General features: G+C 32.9%; 1 pseudogene; it reads left to right on the forward strand.

Moving 5' to 3' along the window:
• The first annotated feature begins 5629 nt into the window (after window positions 1-5629).
• LOC115951215 lies at window positions 5630-21796 on the forward strand (annotated as a pseudogene).
• The last annotated feature ends 956 nt before the right edge of the window (window positions 21797-22752 follow it).

Consider the following 22752-nt stretch of genomic DNA (forward strand, 5'->3'; position numbering starts at 1 on the left):
CTATGTAGTGTGTATTATTATTATATTACAGCCCTTATGAAGGAGGATGAGGTATATGGACATAGTACAACTACCATCATACATTTCCTGGTTTAACTTTAACATGAAACTAGTGTTAAGAAACAAAAATTATGTAGCAATGGCAAGGGACAAACATCATCACCTCGTTGTAATGGATCTCATATGGCCTTGACTTAGCATGGATCAATCTTGAGCAATGGAGGCGTTTGGTAACTTTTTGGGCATGAATTCTTGAAGTTAATTCTGCTAGGCTTAAACGTTGGAAAAAAGAAGAAGCATAATTATCCTTTTTTAACTATCCTGCACCATTTAGTTATTGAAAAATTGAAATAGTTTGTCAACTGCTTAAGCTTAACACATCTGATAATCCCATCCATGGAGTCCCACCCATATATTAATAGTAAATTTATGATAGAAAGGTAGTCATCATTTTATTAAAGATAAGTCTGATTGAACTATATTGGCGATACATTCGGGTATTTCATCTAGCCAAACTAACTCATTTTCTACAGACAATCCCTGGCGTGCTAATATATGTGCAGCCCCATTCGAGATTCTTCGAATGTGCCTCAAAAAACTATAAAAGTGATGAAAGTAGCAATTTATCTTATAGAGAAGTGCTAAATCGGTAAGTCCACAATATTTTTACAGCAAATTTTATGTGATAAGTTGTTATTGATTTTAATTTATATCCACCACTTATATGACCAATAACAATCAGTAATAACTTGTCACTTAAGATTTCTTGCGAAGATTTTATGAAAATATTATGGACATTGCATTTCTCTATAAATGATAGTTTTGAGATGTGATTTTTTTTTTTTTTTTTTTGGAATAAAGACATGAAAATTCACTATAAATAAATAAAGCTATACTCGTGTGTTGTGATTTTGTTCTGATGAGTGAGAGTTTGTGATTTTTTGTTGTTCTTGTGAGAGTTGGTAGAAGTAAAACTTTTTGGGGTAAACTAGTTGGGTTAGAGAGAAATGAGTGAAGGGAAAATTTGTCTAATTAATAAAAGAGTTGTGTTGCGATGCCGGTTAACAATAACTTTTTTCAAATTTTTCTAACAATTTTTTTGTCTTATTTACAGTTTTATCTCATTTTTTCAGTTTTATGAGTACCGCTTGGTGTCCTTCTGACTTTTTTTCTATCATTTTTTTTTTTTTTTTTTTTTTTTTGCACCTTAACATTTCCCTTAATAAAAAAAAAAAAAAAAAAAACTTTCAGAAACACATTTTTCTTCTCTCCAAAAATGTAACTTTACTTGATAAATTTCACATAATAAATGCTTCTAAACAAGTGTCATATGACACCTATTACTTAATTGGAGCAAGCAGTAAAAGACTTATTGGAATTGAAAATCTATAGAGCACTTATCAAACTACTTGATCAGACAAAGAGAAAAACTAAGAAAACATAGAAATGAGAGAAGAAAGAGAAATAGAGAGAATGAGAAAGGAATCACAAATGTAGATACAAATTAGTTGGTTGTATTAGAGGTGTAATTTTTTTTTGATGAACAAGAAAAGTGCAGAGAAAACAACTTCATCCCTTGTTATCGCTAAAGTAAGTTAGAGTCCCCACTTATTTATTTATTTCCTTTTAGCAAAGGAGCAAATATGTGAAACTTTTTTTTTCTTTCTTATAAAATTAAATACGTGGAAAGTAGGGCTATTGATATAACACCTTCACAAAAATTTTACAACAAAATCTAGGAGATAAGTTGTTAACTGTAGGTCAAAAAATGATGTTAATTGTAGGTCCAAATAAAAACCAGTTACAACCTATCACTTAATCTTTATTGTGAAAGTAGCATTAAAATAATTATATTCAAGCTTAAGGTTAAAGTATTCAAACTTTTGAGCCCGTTTGGTAAGAGATTTCTAGTAACGTTATTGAAGTATTGTAGAAATACATATAAGTGAAAAAGTATTATGAAAATTCGTGTTATGTTGTTTACCCAACGAAAACTATTGTTCAAATAAGCCCTTTATTTTAGAGGATCAAAACTAACTTTAAAAAGAATTATATATAAATATATTTTTTTAACCAAGTATTTGATGACCCCATCTGAATGTAGAGCCGCCCATTCACGTATTTTTTTTTATACTAAACTAGTGAGGACAGCACGTGCAAGGTACGTGCTTGCTATGGAAAAAAAAGTAGTAATTAAGGTCAAGTCTAGATTTTATTTGTATCACAAAACAAAGATATGAATCATTTGATTTTTAAAGTTTATAGAGATTTACATTAATCAAAAGAGACATTAATTTTAAGAATTTTGATAATTATGTCGTAAAAAGTTAATCTCATTCGCTTAAGAATTTTGATCAACCACAAAGTTAGGATAGCTATTTAACATATAAATATTTATTTAACTATAATAGTTTTTTAGCACCTACTTGCTAAAGACAATATATCTACTCTCAAAAACTTCTAAAAATGATAACGAATATCATCATCTTCCAACAATAAACAACTGAGTTTTGCTAAGAAATTTAAAATAAAAAGATAACAAGGCATGTGTCATCGAATTTTTCATTAGACAAATTATAAGTTTTGACAATTTAAATCTAAAAAATCAATGTTCTTTAGATAACAAATAAAACACCTAATATCATCATTCTAACTTTCTAAAAAAATTTATCATTTAAAACTCAAAATACGTAAAGAAAATTTTTAGAATGTTAAAATTTAGCAGGAGTAATTTAAACATTATATAATAAAATATTTTAAAAATCATAAGCTTTCATTAAGGTTTAACTAAAAGAACAACAATATGACATATTTGCTCTTTTCCAAAATATTAAAGGAAAAATTGCTTGATTTTAAAGTTTAAGGAAGAATTGTAAACTACCCCAAACATAAAGGATGAAAAATGTTTTTTCCTAAGTTTTTGTTTTTATTTTTGTGTGTAAAACTATGTGTTTTTACTTAAAATAATGTGTAAAAAAAAATACAAAAGTTAACCCAAGAAAATTGTATGTGGAATAAAGAATTTTGGCTCAACAAAGTTGATTAAACCAACAAAAAATTTTTGAAAACACAACAGAATGACACAACATTTTCATAATACTTTTATAATTTTGTTATATTTTATTTTAACTTGTAAAGAATTGACAGCTCAGCAGTTTTGAAAATATTGTGACAACATCAAGATGTCTTAACATTTTTCACACAAAAAAATGTTTTGTTGTCCATGATATTTTCACAACAAATCATAAGTAATAGGTTACTACAATTTGTTATTGGTGGGAAAAAAAATAGTTTCTTTGGTAAGTTTAAATTAGAATTGTGGGGGCCGGTTAATCAATAAACTATCAAAATCGTGTTAACTGGGCCTGTGGCCCATCCGAGGATGTAAAACTGTCTGAGGAGGCCCATATCAAGTTATAAGGGTAACCAAATGAAAAGGAGAGTAGATATCACATGAGGTGAGTTCAGTATTCGTCCGAGGACAAAATCCTTCTCGGCAGTATGAATCCGAGGACAACCTGAACGCCACATTGTTGCAAACACACTTCAGAGCTACATTACCACTGAAGGTGGGACATGAGACCAAGGGTAAGAAAGAAAAGGTAAACAAATATCTTTAATAACAGCTGTCTCCGCATTAATTACCTCTCAACCAACTCTCTGGTCGCATTAATGTGGAGGTGATGCCTGAACAGTGATGAGGCAGCCTTACAACTGCTGGTTGGAGGTTCCAGAAGGTGTTGGATGGGACAGGAAGGGATCCCCCGAACCCAACCTACACGTGTGTGGTGAAAATGACACCAAAAGGGCAGTATATAACATAGAAGAATGCATTGAGAAAAGAGATCGGGACTTCTAAACGAGTAGTGCATAGAAGAAAACTTTATGAAATAAAGAACTGAACTTGTTTCAAGAAGAAATTAATCGTGATATTAGTGTTAATTCATCTATAAACGTTAAGTTTAATCGTTTTTCTTTTGGTGTTCACCTAGTTCTTTGACATCCACGCTCTACAAATTTATTGTTTGGGTCTTCAACGTTCGAACCCAATACGAATTTGGGATTGTTACAAATTGAGTCCTTACAATAACCAATAACAATTTACCATATTTGATTTGTTATGAAAGTGTTGTGAAAATTATTGTGGATATAGCACTTCTTTTTCACAATACTTTTATTTTTAGTTGTAACTGGTTGTAGTATGATATTTTATTATTTTATTTTGACCTATAATGAATTAACACCTCAACAATTGTGAAAATATTGTGCCAATTTGTGATGTTAATATTTTATTATAATGTGAAACAGCGTGAATTGGACAAACCAAAAATAATATAGCAAATATACTACAACTTTATGCATTCAAAAAAAAAAAAAAAAAAAAAAAGGGCCAACAAAACAGTAAAAGTTGAACAAACCAAAACTACTGTAGCAAAATTACTGTAATTTTTTCTATTCACTCTTTTTATATATACATATATATATATATAGAGAGAGAGAGAGAGAGAGAGAGAGAGAGAGAGAGAGAAATATACATTGCACTTATAATGTAAATTTATATTGTAAACACGTAAAAATTGGCAAATGTTGTACACATTTGCGAAATTTGTACAATTTTTTTTTTTGTGCAAATGTATATAATATTTACTACTTTTTGTGTGCAAACAATGTTAGCTTATATTACAAGTAGAAAGTAAATATATAAAGATCCTTTAAAAGGAAAAAAAAAAAAAAAAAGCTCAAACCAAGTTGGTGAACTTGAAGAAATAAAAAATAAATAAATAAAAAAGAGAAAGAGGCAACTCACTAAATCAAAAATACTGGTCATAACATTGTTCATAAGCTTATTAAATGTATATAATATTTATTACTTTTTGTGTATATACAATATAAGTTTACATCACAAGTACAAAGTAAACATATAAAGATCCTTTAAAAAAAAAAAACAAAAAATTTAAAAAGAACTTAAACGAAATTGGTGAACTTGAAGAAAAAAAAAGGGGGAAAAATGCAAGTTACTAAACCAAAAATACCGTTAATAACACTATTCATGAGCATATTCACTCTTTTTATATATAGAAAAAAGAACACAAATTGATGACTAAAATAATTTTTTTTTTTAAAAGTGATGAACAGTACATATTGAACAAACCAAATGCACGATAGTTTTTATACATTTACCTAACAAGTGTCACAACATTTTCACAAAAACATTTATTTTCAAGTTGTGGTTGGTCATAGTTTCATATTTTATTATTTTATTTTGATTTATAAGAAATTGACACCTTAATAATTGTAAAAATATTATAAAATTTGTTATGTCATTATAACAATATATAAGCATATTTTTATAAATATTAAATAAAAAAAACGTACAAACGGAAGATTGAAAAAAACAAGAAAAAAAAAAACGCTGTAGCTGTTATAGCTGTAGCTACAGTGCCACTTTGTTCAAGTGGCACTGTAGCAACTGTTCTTGGAAAAAAAAAAAAGAACACAATAAACCAAAAGTGGCACTGTAGGGGCATTGCCTCTTTTTATATATTTAGTAGAAATCAATTCATCCCGTTCTCTCACGCTAATAAGTAGTTCAGAACAAGTACTAGAAATCAGAGAGAGAGAGAGAGAAATGGATTTCAAAGAGCTAAGAGAAGCCATAGAAGAAGTAGAACTAGTGGACGGCCACCCACGCGCTCACAACATCGTCGCTTTGGATTCCACCTTTCCTTTCATCCGTTGTTTCTCTGAAGCTGAAGGTGAAGCGTTATCTTAAGCGCCTCACTCCCTCTCCTTCAAGGTACCATAAACAAACACTAACACGCTCACTCTTCTAGTATATTACTACTATTATTATTTTTGGCTTTTTATTTTAGTTTAAGGTTACTTTTACTCGCAACTCGGTTGGTTTGACTTTGTTTGTAGTATTTATAATCGAGTCGCATGATTCGTGTTCCACGTTGAGTCACTTAACAAAGCTTTTTCATTTATAAAAAAAAAAAAAAATCCAAACTCCCTATAAGTCTAGGCCCAAGCAGAAGAGCCCTTCTAACCTCTGTTTTTTCCGAAACACTTTAAACCCAATAAAGACCAAAAAGCCCAATCTGAAAATCACACTGTAAAAAAGAAAAGGGCCATGCAAAACCAACCCAAAATTTACATTCAAGCAGAAAGCCCATCGGGTTTCGTTAGACTTCCCCAAAATAACGAAAATGCCATCATATTCTCTGAAATTACAATTTGACTCCCAAACTTTCTCAAAATTATATTTTAACCCCAAAACTTATCGAAATAACTTTTTCACTCGACATTACTAATGTCGAGTTCCACTTAAAAATACACATATAACTCGATTTTGAGGATATCGAGTTAAAAAAAACAAGGGCATTTTGCTAAATAGTTTCAAAACATGAGCATTTTGCTGCATAGTTTGTAAATTAGGGACAAATGCCAATTTTCTCCAGGTTTACATTGTACTTGTAAGTTGTAATGTAAAAAGTGGTAAATATTGTACATATATACAAAAAGTGTACAATATTTACCCATTTTTGCAAGTGTATACAATATTTATCATTTTTTATGTGTTTACAATATAAATTTACATTGTATCGCAATGTAAAATAAAAATTTTCCTTCTCAAAAAAAAAAAAATATATATATATATATATATATACAAGGTTCATGTATCGTGTAATTATTCTCTCTTCGATCAATAAAATTGACTCCAATTTTATATATGCAAACAATCTAATGAGTTATCTATACAAAGGAAATCAAACAAACCAAAACCAAAAAGATATAGCCATGACTCATTTAAGTAATAACTAATAAGTAACTAATAGTGTTGTGAGTAGAGGATAACATGATAATCTCCTGTCTCTAGCAAGTGGCAACTACATGTAATAGGCAAGTACTAGGTCATTTTAGCAATAATTCTTTTGTAATTTTTTTTTAATTGCCGTCAATTATTATTACGTCCTTTGCTCTCTCTGTTTCAATCTGTGTTACTTAGTTTGTAAGCTTAGAAAGAAATTGGTTTATGATTTTTGTGGTAGTACTCCTATTGTGTATCACATGTTTGTGTAAATAACAGGTGGGGTATGGTACAATTATTTGGCTTTTTGCTTTTTGATAGGAGTTGGTTAAAGTATGGATAACTAGAAAAAGTGAGGCTTCAAAAAGAAGTAATAAGCAAATAAGCTATAAAAGTGAATGAAGAAAATGTTGGTAAATAGACACGAAATGAAAGTATTTTGTAAGATTTGCACTTACAAACATTCAGCTAAATTTGTTCAAATTGGAGTTGCTAATCAAATTCATTGTCAACAATAAATGCACAGTACTTGGAGGTGCTTTGGATGTTCTAAAGTAGGCTGTTTTATGTGCCATGTCTTGGGAGATTATTAGTCCAAAAGAAATGCTATGTCCGCGATATTTTCACAACAAATCCTAAGTGATAGGTTGTTATTGGTTGTTATGGGTGGACAAAAAAGTAATTTAAGTTATGGATTCAAATTATAACCAATAGTAACTTACCACCTATAATTTGTTGTAAAAATGTTGTAGACGTATCACTTTTTTTAATCCCTAGTCCAAAGGTACGTTTAATGTCCGCGGTGCCAAGCACTGCATTATCTTTTATTGCCACAACTATGCGATAATGCATTTATATAATAAGCATGTTTGGTATATCTTATAAGAAGCTTATGTTCTAATTTTTTTTAAACCTCATTTTTTTCTAGATACAATTAGGATTGTCCATCAAACCTGGAGACCCGCTCAACCCGGCCAACCCACCCGCGTCCGACCCGCTGCCACCAGATCCGACGACTCCAGCGGTCGGACGCGGGTTCCGACGAAGCTAACCCGACCCCACGCGGGTCGGTTGTCGGTTTTTGGTTTCCAAACCCGTGACACCCGACCCGAATCGAATCCTTTATCTTTCCGGCGAATTATTACGATTTCCCGACCAGATCGGCAAGATCTCGCCGTTATCCGACGAAATCTAGGCCAGATCTCGACGAATCTGGCCATTTTTCGGCCAGATCTGACCAGATTTTGTCCCTGGTGATAAACCCAATACCGACCCGACGAAACCCGAAACCAACGAGACCCGAACCGAAAAATCCGGCCTCCTCTCTGGGTCGGTTTCGGGCCACATTTTCCTCCACCCGAATCATTCGGGTCGGTTCCGGGTTGGGCACAAACCCGACCCAACCCGACCCGTGGACACCCCTAGATACAATTGTACTTTTACCCTTTTTATTTTTAAGCACAATAAACCTATAAAAATAAACTATCCCGCATGCACGCTCACACATATATAATGCTATTACTTGTGAGTTGTGACTATATGATACTTGAAAACTAAATATTTTGGTTAAACAGCTTCTATTCTAACTAGATTTGTGCTTGGCAGAGAAATTTAAGGCATGTAGCTGAACTGTATGGATCTGAGTTATCCTTGCATGGGGTTGAAGAATACCGTAGACTCTCTGGATTACAGTCCATTAGCTCAACATGCTTCGAAGCTGCAAAAATCTCTGCCATACTCATTGACGATGGGATAGAGTTTGTCAAGAAGCATGACATAGAGTGGCATAAACGTTTGGCCCCAGTCGTTGGTAGAATATTGAGAATTGAACGTCTGGCTGAGAAGATTCTTGATGAAGTAATATACTTATATAGCTTTTGATTCAATCATTTTGAGCATTTTAAAAATTGTAAATGCATGTATATGATGTTCTGTTTTAGTGAATGATTAAATGAATGGTTTAAAGTTTTTCTTTGACTCATTGGACTTTGTCTCATTGTTCATTTGGTCATAAGTTTCATCTCAATGTCCAACTCCATCCCAAAAGGAATACAGCATATTATGCTTACATTTTTCCTTTTTGACAATAAAAGAGTTGAGGACTTTTTTGACAGTTACTTGTGTAGTGATCTCACTGTTTGTTATTTCTACAACTTCTTTTCTTGATCATTGTAAAATGATTGAATCAGAAACGATTTGTATATTATACCTTTTGTAATATGTTATTTGAGTTACACTTCTATCTTTCCATTACAGTCAGTTGTCCCAATAATTTTTATATACCTTTCTCTCTAGCTACTATATTCTATATCTTGTGCATGGTAGATTATACCTCTATGCCTATGTCGATGAGACATTGAAGATCTGCATTTACTTTATTTCAATCTTGATGTAGTATCTAGCAATGACCCAATATTTTTTTATTTCTTTAGACCAAGTCTCTGATAAAATCTTCAAATATATTAAGTTGAGTTTCATGTAGTTATATACGTTCTTCATTCATCAACTGTTTGCTGTTTGCTGTTTGCTTTTTTCTTTTACTATTATTTTGTTATTATTAATTCAGCATCCTTTACTCTCTGCTATTATAAACCGGTTAATTTTTAAGCAACAGGTGCTTAAACATTGAATTTAATTTATTTATAGTTTGTATTTTATTTTTTCGTTTTTGATTTCCTTTTAGGAGTTTCCAGATGGAGGTGCTTGGACATTGGATACTTTCACTGAAACTTATCTGGGAAAGTTGAAGTCATATCCTTTCAGCTTGTCACTGATTTCTTTCTGTTATCTTGTCCTTATTGTATTATAAATGAAGCTTGCTTTAGTTGATTTCCTTATATCTGTGTTACAGTTGCTAATCAGATTTTTGGCTTAAAAAGCATTGCTGCATACCGCAGTGGATTAGAGATAAATACTAATGCCACTAGAAAAGATGCTGAGGAGGGTCTTTCTGAAATTTTAAGTGGTGAGTGTAGCACGTAAGTCGGGATTTCTCAGCATACACTGCATGATATGCTGACCAATTTATTTTTCCAGCTGGAAAGCCTGCCTGCATTATGAATAAAACCTTTATCGACTATGTTTTCACTTGTAGTTTGGAGGTTGCTCTATGCTTTGACTTGCCGGTGCAGATACACAGGGTAAAACATTCAAGCTGATATTTGTTTCACATTATGCTATGAATAAAAGCTGAGAAAATATAGAGAAAGAAATAAAACTTGGATTATGGGTGGCTGTTTGGGAATTCTATATATGCAATCAGCTTACAGCTGAAGAAAGTTGACTGCTTTTAAATTTTCTAGAGTTTGGTTGGGGCTTTTTCATGTAAGGATGTTCAAGTCAATTTCAAAATGCACCTCAAACACACTGAACTTGAATTTATCTTAATGTTTGTGTTCCTAAAATAAAATTAATGTGAGGTAGGCAGCCCCATTCTGGTGCATTCTATGAATAACAAGCAGCTCCTAAGATTTTTTTTTTTTTTTTCCTTGTCCTTTACTCAGCAATCAGAAAGAGCATTAGAGCAATCTATATGTTGTTACATTGTTACTTTATCTACATATAAAATTGTTCCCTTTTTTTTGTACAACTAGTTTTGGAGACAAAGATTTGGATATGAGGCTGTCCAATCCCCTTCATCTCCGGACACTTCTTGAGGACAAGAGATTTTCTAAATGAAGTATAGTACTTTTACATGCATCTTACCCGTTTTCAAAGGAAGCATCATATCTGGCCTCTGTTTATCCCCGGGTCAAAATTAGTCCCAAGTGAATCACAATTTTTAACAGGTACTGAATTCCCTTGCAAATAATGTAATGCTTTCATTTTCAGGTGTACCTTGACTTTGGATTGGCAGTTCCAAAGCTTAGTTTCCATGGGATGATATCTTCAGTCAAAGAGCTTTTGGAGCTTGCTCCAATAAAGAAGGTTATACCTTAAACAATTTATATAATACCTATGGGGAAGTTTAGTATACAAAAAACCTAGGATATGTCACCATTTTCTTGCCAACTACCTGACTGTCACCATCATTTAAAATTGTTTATGAATTCACTGTTGGCTATAATACATATAAGTTTCTGGATGAAAAATCTTGATCCTCCTTTTCTGAAGAAGAAGAATCTTGATGCATGGAACAATGGCAGTGCTTTTCCCTTTTTGTACTCTTTTTCTTTGGTTTGTACTCATAACATTTGATGCTAAATGTAAATGAATTTTCAGGTGATGTTCAGCACTGATGGTTATGCATTTCCTGAAACTTTCTACTAAGGTTTGTAAATATTAATATTTGTCTCTATTTTACTTGGTCTTAATCAGAATGTTAGTTTCTATGGAGGTTTATAACAGTTAGGGCAAACTATCTCTCGAACATGAACTTACTATATTACACCAACCAATTTTCATATTTACAGGTGCAAAGCAAGCACGTGAAGTTGTCTTTTCTGTTTTACGTGATGCATGCATTGATGGTGATCTCTCAATTCCTGAAGCTATTGAAGCTACTAAAGACATCTTTGCTCAGAATGCAATTCAGTTTTACAAGATTAATTTATCTCTTGATTCAAAGCACACAGTAACTCCTAACTCTATGAAGATGAACACTAGTGCATCTCATAATGATGTCTCACTTGTTTGCATCATCTGGGTTGATGGTTCAGGACAGCACAGATGTCGTGTAAGTAACTTTCTTCCTCTTTAATGTAGTTTGGGCCTGTCATCATCATTATTCTTTAAAACAAGTGTAAGAATATGTATAGAAGTTTAAACATAAATACAGAACAGGTCTCTGAACCAGGGGTGAATGATTGAGGTTTAAAACCTTCCATTTGATAAGGAGTTTTAATATAACTGTTTTGATTTGCATAATGTCAATCAAGACTATCTATGATTTTTCTTCTTTCTTTTTCCCAATTTGTTGTCTATCATTCTTTCAGGTTGTTCCAGGGAAGCGCTTCAACAATGTTACTAAGAAGAATGGTGTTGGTTTGACATTTGCATGTATGGGAGCGACTTCTTTTGCCGATGCTCCACCTGATGAGACCAATCTAGCTGGAGTTGGTGAGATCAGGCTAACTCCTGATTTATCGACCAAGTGCAGGATACCATGGTACTAAATATCTTTGAGAGGCATTCTGCTGGTTTATTTCACTTCAGTGTGTATGTTTGTCCACTTTGAAATTGCCATTTGTCATGATATATTAATTGTGTTTGCTAGATTCCTCTTCTTTCCATCAAATGTTGAAGAATGAAACTAGAATTTATAAATCCCCTACATGTATTATCCCCTACACAATTAAGATGTATAGTTTAGACTGCATGATAGCACTTGATGAAGTTTGTGACAGCCAAAAAGAAGGAATAGGGACAGCAATGTGCCATGCTGCCATTCTTTTATCCTTCTATTGGAACTTTATAAGCTGTACAAGAATTTGGAGTGGACTTGTTTCCCCAGCCTCCTGAGGTTTCGTTAACAAATAATTATCTTTTGAAGGTCACAAATTTCCTGGTAAATTAGGGAACATAGTTATTAATCATAGGAGCTTGGTATCTGGGATTTCCTATTTATTTAGGGCTTGTTATGCTAGCCTTTGCCTTTCCTTAGAATCTCCTGAAGTAATGAGGCTTCAATCCAATATTTTTTTAAGTACAAGGGAAAAATGAGGTAACAAATTATTAAAAAAAAAAAAAAAAAAACATTGCTGATTATGCTACTTCTTTTTATGCACGGTCAAGTTTTTAAGTAAACATATGTAACTTTCATTCTTTATGGAACCGTGGTTTGCTTTGTGATAGAAGGGGCTGGGAGTTGAGAGAAACTACAGAACAGATTCATTAGTTAACAAACCTTAACTCAAAAAACAAATCCTTAATAATTTATCATCTTTGATTTTTTTTTTTTTTTTCATTAAAGGTTATGGAAAACATTACTTTCTTTGTTGACCATTATCTAATATCTGCTTCAATACTGTTTCTTTTATTTTCATTCTTCTTCTTTTTATTTTGGCTTCAGCCGTAGTGCTACTATTTTGATGCATATTTGTTACTTTTTTCTGTTGCATAAGTAGTTTTTGGCCCTTTTCTTATTTATTTTTTTCCTGTCACTTTTAGTCAGTAATTGGGCCATCTGAAGATATACCTACTGCTGAACCCACAATTGATTATCCAGAGTCTCATATGGGTTATATAGGTTCTGAGAGCAATGTTTGTAGTTTAGTGCTTCTTCTTAGAGATAATATTGGGCAGGTAGAATTTTTTATTTATTTAAACCTGTATTTATTTCCACCATAATTGATGCAGCAAACCACTCTCTTCTTCAACAGGAAAACTCAGGAGGAAATGGTTTTGGCTGACATGCAACTTAACCTGGTGAGGCATGGGAATATTGCCCACGAGAGGCCCTGCGAAGGGTTTCAAAAATTCTGAAAGATGAATTTGACTTGGTACGTACGATAATTCATGTGCATTTCTGGCTAGATAGTTTGATTTTAATTTTTAAATTCTGTGTGCAGGAAATGAATGCAGGATTTGAGAATGAGATTTTTCGCTTGAAGAGTGTACTAAGGTAAGGCATACCATGGCCTTCAGCTATTTTCTATGCTGTTAGCATTTTCAAAACTATTATTAAATTTAATGTGCAGAGAAGAGAAAGAAGAATGGATGCCAATAGACTCAGCACCTTACGGTTCTACATCAGCATTTGATGCTACTTCCACCTTACTTCATGAAGTTGTTGCCGCTCTCAATTCCTTGAATCTTACAGTGGAACAGGTAGAAATGAAACTCAACATTATTTATTCTTATTCATGGAAGGAAATTTTATGTTGGAGTTACTTATATTTGACATAGTTTTTGTGATCGGTGTGTCCATGTGCTCTTTATATTTATGCCAATTTTCTAAGTGACCTCACTTGGTGTGGATGAAAGATTTGGCATTACTTTTTGCTTTAGCTCTGTTGACACTAAAATCCTCTCTCCTATGAATGAATTTGGAAGAAAATTTCCAAAGGCACTCTAGTTTTATGTGAAATCCAGGGCAACGCATATGCATGTCAAATTGCCAATCAGTTGGGTACTAAATTTCATTTTTTTATGTCAATTTTGTCTATCGTTGGTACATCTGAAGAATGCCTTTTACGTACCTAAGTTACTGTGGAGATTGGTGAACTAAGATTACTTTCTACATGTTGCTGGTCTAGAGTAGTCAAGTCATCTTCTGTTGAACTTTGGTTTATTAAACCTTCCTTAGTGATGTATTTGATCGATGGACATTTCAGTGGAAGCATAAAGAATAAATAAATCTTGTATGACAGTATGATAATCTCAGCCTATTCCAAATTGATCTAACAAACCAAACTGGCTCAACCTGCCCAGATTTCGGCCTTTGTCCATAAAAGCTGGCTGCAGGCTTGTAGCAGGAATGAAAACATAAGCATATTTGTTTAATGCATCTGTGTGGTCGAGTTGAATGATTTAAATGATTTATTTCTCTGATAATGAAAACGTAAGCATATTTTAGAAGTAAATTGTATTTTTCACTATCAGCATGTTGGATTTTATTCTAGGTCTTATTAGTTAATTAGGTTATTAGTGTTTTATTTAATTTCCTGGATTTAGGGTATTTCTGTAATTCAATAATTACATGTTCCCAAGTCAATTAGAATTAGGATTAAGTCATAGTAGTCTGTTTAAGCACATTATTAAGTTATTATGTACTCCTATGGAAAAAAGTTTTGCTTCAATGGTAAAATTTATTGTTGGAGATTTTCTTTCAGTAGTTTGGTACTAATTCCAGGCAACCCTAGCTGCTAATCTCCAGATTTTGTTTTTTCTTGCTTGATGTTGATTCCTAGGTTATCTTTATTTTTATAATCTTTGGTGTCGGTGTTGCATTAGTTTTGGTTTTGTACCAGGTCAATTCACTTAATATTTAATAGAAATGGCCTTGACACTTTACTGAATGATCAATTTTTTAGTTGTAAAGGTGAGTTTGGATTAGCATTTTACTGAAATTTGAAAAGCTTATTTGCTGAAAGTTGGCAAAAGTATAGTTCTACCTAAAAGAAGTGAGGTTTTAAAAAGCAATACATAAGAATTTAAGTTAGCTGAAAAATGCTAATCTAAAGGCATCTCTCTCTCTCTCTCTCTCTCTCTCTCTGTGTGTGCTTAAATTAAATTATTATGTGCCAGCCAAGACTTTGTTCACTCTTTTTGCATCTTTCTTAGTTGCATGCAGAGGCTGGGAAAGGTCAATTTGAGATGGCTATGGGGTATACTGTTTGTACTTATGCTGCTGACAACTTGATTTTCACCCGTGAAGTTCTTAGGGCTGTTGCAAGGAAACACGGATTACTTGCAACTTTCATGTCAAAGTAGGTGCCATTGATATTTTTTCTTTTGCTTATAAGGAGATAGAGAATTTTAAATGTTTTTTGATCTTTGAAATCTTGGGCAAAGCCAATGATGACTCCACCTCCAACCATGGGAGGAGCTAAGAGGAACATTTTTATTCTAAGACATTTATGGCCCGTTTGGATTGAGAGGGGAGGGAAGGGGAGTGGAGGGGAGTAGCGTAGAGTTGGCTGAAAATAGGCTAATTTTGGGACAACTCTACTTTACTTTCCTCTACTCTCCCTCAATCCAAACGGACCATTAATTCTCAATACATGTGAAGAATCTGTTTAATGGCTTTATGTCTGTAAAATTTTCTTTGTAATGATCCATAATATAACACCTTTCCACAGAATCCTATATGTATCTATGAGATTGAGTATGGAATTATGTTTACTACACTAAGTTCTCCTTGATGGCTAGGTATGCTTTAGATGACATTGGTTCAGGATCTCACGTGCATATTAGTTTGGATCAGAATGGAGAAAATGTTTTTAAGGCATCTGATGAAACTTCTCGGTATGGAATGTCCACTGTTGGGGAAGAGTTCATGGCAGGGGTTTTACATCATCTTCCAGCAAGTATGGCATTTACAGCACCTGTCCCAAATAGGTATCTTCTTTTTCATAAAATATTGTACAGTTCAATATCAGTCTTATTATTGTTTCTAACATTCTGTTTGAGGATATTTATTATTACAGTCTGTGTTATGAGTATATAGCTATCGAACCGAGCATTTCTAAAACATCTTAAAACATGTTGGTTTCATAAATTCCTTTCTGAAATTTCAGTTGCAGAATATAAATTTGATATGAATAGTTTCTCTGTCAAAATGCCTTGTCTTTTGTACTTAAAATTGATCTTTTTCACTTGCTATGATGGGAAGGAAAAATCTTATCATTTAGTTGTTATTCTTTGAAGCCACTATATTATTTGTTTCACAAAATGACTTCCATTGTAGTTGATAAAGATTATCCTAAAAGCTTAAACTATTAGAAAATAGTGAATTAAATCATTTTATCTAACACTTCCCTTCATGAGTAGGCCACCTAAGTTGCCTTTATCAAGTGGGGCCCGACAATTGAAATTTTTTAAATGAGAGTTAAGGTCAAGACAATGGATTGAACTTAAGATCTACTTTGATACCGTTATAAATTATCAATTATTCCAAAAGCTTAAGCCATTAGAAAATAGTGAATTTAATCATTTAATCTAACAGTAGTAATTATATAAATCCTGTCAAATTTCCATGTTAGTTTTCAAAGTTCATAAGTTTGATTTACATGCAGTTCTTATTTATGAGCCTTTTTTAATTTTTAATTAGTACACTGTACTAGCAATTCAAAACAAATGGAATAACTTAAAATTTCTTCTTGTTGTCATAGGATCTTTGTGTTTTAAATGCCTTCGCATGCATTTGCACGTGGTGTGGGTGCACATGCAAGTCCACATGTGTCTGTGTTTTTAACACTTAAGCATACTAATTTCTTAAGAGCATACTAATTTATTTTCTTATACCTAATCAATGCTTAATTTTTCCCCTTGCTTTTTTTCCCCCCTTCATTATGTAGTTTACCAAAGCCTTGGTAAATATTTAGCATTTTGAGGATTCAATGTCTTCACCAGAATTGAAGTTTCAAATTTTCTACTCGTAAAATTTTGCATTCTAAGAGCATATTAATTTCTTTTCTTATACCTAATCAACTAATTTTATTCCCTTGATTTATTTTCTTTTTTCCCTCTTTATATAGTTTCCCATAGCCTCATTAGGATTTTAGCATTTTAGGGGCTCAATGTCTTCACCAGAATTGAAGTTTCAAATTTTCTAGTCATAAAATTTTTTGCATTCTAGTGGAAGAAGTGCGTAATATAGATATTTCGGTTATAGAACTTTATGTTAGATGTAAAACCTAGGTAGGAAAGAGTATTGTAGAGAGTAGAGACCATTTTTCTCTCTTTATATTAGATAGATTTTTTGAAAATTTACTTTCTACAGACTATATTTTCTTAGTTTCCTGTTTAACTGTTACTGGTCTGCAGTTATGATCGAATAGTACCAAATACATGGAGTGGAGCATACCAGTGCTGGGGAAAAGAAAACAGAGAAGCTGCATTGAGAACTGCATGCCCACCTGGAATTCCCGATGGTTTGGTCAGCAACTTTGAAATTAAATCATTTGATGGGTGTGCAAATCCATACTTAGGATTGGCTGCTATAGTTGCTGCTGGCATTGATGGACTTCGGAGGCATCTTTCTCTCCCTGAACCTGTTGGTAAGATCTTGTAATATTTGATGATATGAGATGGCAAGTTAAACATATGTTGTAATTAGTATATTCATGATGCCATTTCTCTATGGAACAGATACAAACCCACATAGCCTTGCTGATAAACCTCATAGATTGCCAGCATCACTTTCTGAATCATTAGAAGCTCTCCAGAAAGATAGTGTCTTGACAGATCTATTTAGTGAAAAGCTTTTGGTTGCCATAAAAGGAATTCGCAAGGTATGTGCCAAATAAGCTTTCTGACTGGTGAGCTTGTATATAAAAAATTTTGAGCATCCCTTTTGTGGTTCTTGAGAAAGATTGTCCCTTCATTTGTGTTGCATGGAAAATTCTATGGAAGAGTCATGTTTGCGTTGAACTCTTGCTTCCATCATCTTTTCCAAACTGATTTTCCAATAGATTCTTGTCATTAATTTCTTTATCCACACTTCCTCTCTTTTTTTATCAGACTTGTCTCATATTAATTGGATGGACGTGTCCTACCATTGCGATGTCTGTTTGTATTATAAGATTATACATTTTAGTTAGAGGGTAATGTGGTATGAGAGGGTAAACATCCAATGTTTAACATTTATGTTGTTGTTAGATTTGTCTATTTTAAGTAATTAGAAGAACAGGGAAAAAAAAGTTGAATTTTACATAATTTTTCTAAAAGAAATCAAGATAATGAGGTGGTATAAAACTTTCAAATTATTTTGAGTAATAAAATTATATATTTAAAATTAATATACTCAGATTAATATTTTAAGTTATTGCTTTCAATATTATCTTTATTCTACTATTTAAGTAAAAACAGAATCTTTCTTCCATTTATTAATCTATGATGAGAGAACATTTGGCTGATGGCAAGAAGTTTAATTCTCCAAGAGACGCATGAATTATGACATACCCTACCTCACTTCGTTACTTCAAAATTTACGAGTCTCTCGTAAATTTTGAGTCTGACAATCTTGGGTCTGACAGCCAATAAAATTGTTCCAACATTCAATCTAGGAGGCTATGGGCCCTACTCCACTGGTATAAATAAGCTGTTAGGGAAAGAGTGTTTGTCAAGTAGCTAGAAAACCAGCAAAACCCTAAGTGTTCAATCATCCCTTTATGGAAAAATTTCTGCAATCTCTTCCTCCTCTTTTATTAATTTTTTATTTATTTTTTTATAACTTTGTGATATTAATGGATACCATTTTTCCTGTCATCATGCTCTGCCATGTCATATTTTCTGGGATTTGTCAGGTCAGTATGTCCTTTTGCACCTGTATATTGTTTTCTCTGTGTGTTTCAATGCCCAACTTGAGACTCTCAAATGCCCTTTCATGAGTTGTATCTGGCAGGAATGTAAAGCTAAGACTTGCATTCATACATTGGCTGTTGCTTCCGGACTTTGTTACTGCTTGAGCTCTCTATATGTATGTTTGTTAAAGTGGAGAGAAACCCCCATAGGAATTAAAGTAGACTAGTTGCAAAAACCTATGCGATGCGCAAATAAATTTGACAATTTGTTTCTTTGTTAAAAATGAAAATAATAGATGAGATTTATAAGTAGTAGTCTCAAACCGTTAAAATGATGTGATTATTTTCTAACAAAGTATAGTTGATACAATATATTAGATTTTCTAAAGCTATCTATATATGTTATTTGAAAGTGTGTTAAATATTTAAATTTTTAAAATTTTTTTCCAAGAAGACATAATGCATTTTGCATTTAATTATTATATAAGACGAGATATTATGTAAATAATGTAATGTGTAGTTAAAATTTATTTTTAGTGCTCCTTATAAATGGTTCATCCGCTAAGAAGAAAATGGACAGAAGTGGACCAAATGAATCGAAGTGAACTAAATGGACCGCCATGGAATGAAATGGACCTAAATAGACCGAACTGGACTGAAATGCTACATTGATGTGGCTTAATAAGAACTTAGCATAAAACATTCATTTAATTAATTACTTGATACCGACTTGTTCTAAGTAACTTATCTGAATTTTTCCAATTTTATCAGATGTCTAGTAACATATTGACTGTTGTATATAAGTCTAAATATTTCTGTGCACTGTTCTTGATTGCAAAATAACAAGCTCACTTGACTTCAAGATATCAAGTTTTGACAAATTCACTGCCAAGAACAGAGCAATGCAAATGCTTTTTATTTTTCATATTAACTAATCTAATTCAAATGGCTATACTAGGATTATTGTTACATACTCTCACCGGTCACAGAATTTAATTGCAGAATGAGTTATATAGAGGCTGTTGTAGAATCATATTGGAATGAATTCAAATTATAACAATGTGATCTCTTGTTTGCAGGCAGAGATTGATTATTACTCAAAGAATAGGGATGCATACAAGCAACTTATATACCGATATTAAGCTGATTATGTTCTGCTTCTGCTGAGGTTAGCCATTAATTGTGAAGATCTCATTGATACTCTTATTTTTGAACTCTCTATTCCACTAATTGATCATGTTGATGCTTACCAGGTTATGTGGGGAAACACCATGTTTGGAACAATAAGTGCTTCGCTCTACATATCCCTCACCTTATTGTTGATCAGTTGGTGCATGTGTAATAATATTGTCATGTTAACAAGAATCAACTTTGTCACATGAAGCCTTTCAAAGTATAGTGGACAAATTCATCTTCTTTGTTCTTGGATAATGACACTACAGTGTCCTTTTAGTATGTGTACGTGCACATGTTTTGGTCATTTTCATGAACCAATTTTACAGCTATAGTCTAGGGTCCGTTTGAATTAAGCTTATTTTTGCTGAAATTGAAAACTGAAAACACTGTAACAAATAAGTAAAAAAACGTGGGTGATTTATTTGGCTGAAAATACTGTAGCTCAGCTGAATGTACTGTAGCAAATAAATACCAAAATTTTACTCTAATTTCTTTTTTCCACTCCTCACCGTACCCTAGCTGAGCCTGCCTTCGAAGAGTTCCACGCCCACCAGAGATTGATGAAGGAAGACCTACATCGGTCCGACGCCGGCGAAGAGCCCAGGTGAGAAATCCATCTTTTGGAAGACAACCCCAGTCCGACGCCAGCGTCTTCTCTTCCTTCCAGAAACCCATTTCACCCTCTTGGAGAGGTAGAACAATCTTGGGCTTTTTTTGTTTTTTTTTTTTTGGGTAGTTGCCGTTTTGGGATATTGGGTACTGACGAAGTGGATGTTGTGGTGTTGGTTATGGTGGTACTAGGTTTTCTTATTTGGTTTCACAATCTTAAGCTTCTCTTAGTTTTTGATCTACGAAGGGGGATTTTAGAAAAGGGACATTGATGTTGTATTGAAGATGACAAAAATGAGTTAGATACAACACCCCTTTTCATCTTCCTGTTGACAGTGCTGCCTTTGTCAGGAGGCAATTTTCGCTTTCTTCATATGCAAATCAGGGTCTCAAAGTAATCTCTTGTGCTCCATTCTAAAATTTCAACTCTCTCAAACACACACACACACACACACATAGATATATACATGAAATTTTATTGATTTTTTCTTTGTTATTTCCAAACAGGTTTGCCACAGTGCATCATCAAGGCTAGCTCCAACACTTAAAAAACGAATCAGATGGACTCCAGACCTTCACAATCAATTCGTGAAGTGTGTTGAGCGCCTTGGTGGTCCTGAGAGTAAGTAATTGGATAAAGCTTTGTTGATTAAAAAAAATAATAAGTACGAAAGAAAAGAAAAAGACCTATGATATATTGATTTTTGTTTATACATAATCACAGAGGCAACACCAAAAGCTATCCTGAAGCTGATGGAAACAAATTTATTGACCATATTTCATGTGAAAAGTCATTTACAGGTATTAAGTTAGTTCTTTAAGAACTTGATGTCATTTTGAAACCGAGTTTGTATAATGCTTTTGCAAATATATATCTGAAAATTTTATTCTTTCAAATTTCTTTTGCATTTGTATTGCAGAAATATCAAACCACACTGTCTGGGGCAGAGTCTGTAGATGGTATATCTTGTTAAATTTCTAGTTCTGTTTTTCAATGTGGAAACTTATAATATTTCTATGTTTTATTGTTTTCTGACTAACAATTGGACATCTTCAATATTGTACTGTGAGGTCTTCATCGAAGTTTATGAAGCGTTAATGTAAAAATGGGACACTTCACTGATTGCTATTTCATGTTGCATCTCTATAATAATGGTAATGAAATGCATGCTGCTGAAGCCTTTCTTCTATCCTTTGCTTGTTTCAGTAATAAATAGGGGAAAACAAAAATACAAAAAACTCTCTGAAGTATAGGTCAGAGTGATCTTACATTAGAGACCCCTTGAACTTTGAGGAACCAAAATGAAATTTTAAAACCCTTAGGATGGTCTATATATACATATATATATATCATATAAGATTTCAGAACTTATTTTTTGTAGGAGCTATATTCTTTTATGGGTAAGATTTAAGAAACCCCAAACTATTTTCTTTATAAAAAAAGACACACTCAGCTTTTAAAGGGTTTTTTGATAAGCAAGGGTTTGGTCTATATATCCTCTCACATGGGAGAGAAAAAGATTCTTAGAAGAATATAGAATAAGTGTAAGTGTTGCACTTAGTCTCATTGTGGCATCATTGGGTTTTGTGTAGTTTTGTTAGTACCCAATGATTGTTGCTGGTCTGTGAAAAACTAATAAGTGACCCAGTATTTAAAGCATATATTTTTAATTTACTAGTTATTTGATAAGTAGTTTGTTATTATGTGCTTTGTATCTGTGGCTATGTTGTTGGTTATGCAGTCTTATCAAAGCCCATCCAACAATGTTACTTGCACACATTCATTGGGGTGTTGCTGATTGAAGAGTATGGGCTTGAATTTTATTGAGATGAGCAAAGCTTGTCGTCAGTTACTTACTTAGCCCATGTGCATAAATTAGTTAATCAGGTGTTCAAATAGGTGTAGGAAATTGGTGCTTTGTCTTATGGTTTTCCTAATGGTTTTTCTTGGACATCAATGTGAATTTGCTCGATATATGCTATGCTTTTAGCTTCGAAATCTCAAGGGTGATACTATAATATGTAGGCTAAAAACAAGTTGTTAAATTTTATTGGAACTCAAACTGGTACTAGGCTCAAACTATGGTCGTACCAATAAATTAACAATCCTAAGCATATGCTTTCATGATTTCATCCAATATTTCTCAAAATTATAGATTCACATCTACAGGGGAAAGTATAGAAACTCACTGGTGCTGAGAATCAGATGAGTCGTTTTGCAAATCCATCCTTTTTGTATACCTTGAGACT

This window comes from Quercus lobata, chromosome 7 (genome assembly GCF_001633185.2).
Source record: "Quercus lobata isolate SW786 chromosome 7, ValleyOak3.0 Primary Assembly, whole genome shotgun sequence".
In the NCBI taxonomy this organism is placed as follows: domain Eukaryota; kingdom Viridiplantae; phylum Streptophyta; class Magnoliopsida; order Fagales; family Fagaceae; genus Quercus; species Quercus lobata.